The sequence below is a fragment of the Galeopterus variegatus genome, unplaced genomic scaffold (genome assembly GCF_000696425.1).
Source record: "Galeopterus variegatus unplaced genomic scaffold, G_variegatus-3.0.2 Scaffold1234, whole genome shotgun sequence".
NCBI classification, from domain to species: domain Eukaryota; kingdom Metazoa; phylum Chordata; class Mammalia; order Dermoptera; family Cynocephalidae; genus Galeopterus; species Galeopterus variegatus.
The window spans coordinates 392,479-394,622 of NW_007727345.1; positions in this window are offsets into that span (position 1 = coordinate 392,479).

Genomic DNA, 2,144 nt, shown 5'->3' on the forward strand with positions numbered 1-2,144 from the left:
GCCAGTGAGCGGCCGGTCTGTATGTGGGATCCGAACCCTCGGCGGGAGCGCCACTGTGCTTCCCAAGCGGTGCACTGTAGCAGTACACACCTGGCCGGCCCTGGATTTTATTTTTATTATAGTGGTGATAGTTTCACAGTGATGACTCCTTAACACGTTTAGGTAAAAAAACAATTTTCAAAACTTAGACAATGTTTGAGAAGTTCACTGTTCCTTCTGGAGGTCTTTGGGAGTTTGACTCTTTCTAGGGAAGTCTTGTACACTTGCCAAATCTCTAACCTTCAAAATCACTGGAATGTTGCTACTCAGCCTTGTTTTCTATTCATTGTCAGTTCTGGCATTACAGTCTACTGGGGAGCCCTCAATTTTATTTTGTAACTATTTCCCAACTTTTAAAAGAATGCTACAGGTCAGTAATCTTGATAGAATTCTCACTTATGTGAGAGTACTCCAAAAAGTTTGTAGAAAAACAGAATTAAAAGATAATACAAATCTTCCCATGAACTTTTTGAAGTACCTTCATATATATTAGAGAATTAGGGAAGAAAAAAAAGTTTGTATTCCTACTTCAATCTTAATTGTCCTGTCAAATTTGTTTAGGTGCTTCATAATCATTCAGAGTTTTTAAAAATACAAACTCATGAAACTAATCATTGAGAAAAAAAATTTTATTTTTTTCCTTTTTGTCTTTTTTCGTGTCCGGCAACGGATCACAACCCTCAGTGTCGCGCCCGTACTGGACCGGGACTGGCAACGGGATCGCAGCCCTCGGTGTTGCACCCACACTTCGCTCAGCCAGTGAGCGGGAACCGGTCTGTATGTGGGATCCGAACCCTCGGCGGGAGCGCCACCACGCTCCCAAGCGGCGCACTGTAGCAGTGCGCCACCGGGCCGGCCCGAGAAAAATTTTTTTTAAAGAAACAATTTAATTGCAGGGTTTGGAAGCAACAAATTTTCCAGATAGAGAGGTGAAGATTTATAGGATGGGTAGTGAAGAATTTGGGCTTTCCCAAGAGAAGGCTTGACCTTTGCCCTTACCCTTGTGGGATTGTCTGTTTGCTTGGGGGCCTTGGGTCAAACTGAGTCAAATTGGGTAGTCAGTATAATCAATTATTCTCCAATTAAAAAAAAAAAACTGGGTAGTCTAACAATGTGATTTAGAGTAGAGACTAGCCATACCCATACAGTCTCAGGCTGGGGGCTGGCCAACCCAAAAGACCAACAGTGACTGGGTCAGAGCTTTCGGTCAGGCAGTATCAGTGGTCTTGGAGTTTGAGATTAATTAAGTGGTAATTGATCAATCAGTCATGCATAGATGATGAAGCCCTCTAAAAACCTCTTGATACCAAGCTCAGGTGAACATCCCAGATTGGCAGTACTCTGTGCATGTTGTCACACATAGATGTCAGAGTAGTAATATCCTGAATCCGTGGCTTGAAGACAACTGAAACTCCACATTTGAAATCCTCCTGGACTCTGCTCTATGTGTGTCTTCCTTTTCTGTCTGAGTTTAGTATGTATCCTTTCTCTTTAATAAACCCTGACCATGAGCATAACAGCTTTCAGCAAGTTTCATGAATCTTTCTAGCAAATTATAGAACTCCTCCAAACTTGCAATTGGTATCAGAAATGAAGATGGCGACTGTGCTTCTAACTTTGTAGTTGGCCCAAACTTCTCACAGGGGTTTTCCAGATTTGTTTGAATAAAAAAGCCATAACAAATTAACTGGACTGCCATTTTAGAAGTACCATGCTACACTATAATGGTGCAGGATGAGATTTATGATGACTTTGCTTATCCTTAAGGTAAACACAACCTATCTTTGAAGTTTAAACATCTGGGCCGGCCCGTGGCTCACTCGGTAGAGTGCGGTGCTGATAACACCAAGGCCATGGGTTCGGGTTCGGATCCTATATAGGGATGGCCGGTTTGCTCACTAGCTGAGCGTGGTGCTGACAACACCAAGCCAAGGGTTGAGATCCCCTTACCGGTCATCTTTAAAAAAAAAAAAAAAAACATCAATGACATCTCCAAAGTATATTACTATATAATCAAAAACTTTCCACACCTTTATTGGGCTGTCTTATGAAAAAGGATTTTAAAAATAGAGTATGGAAAATACAAATTAAGGACAACATCAAAA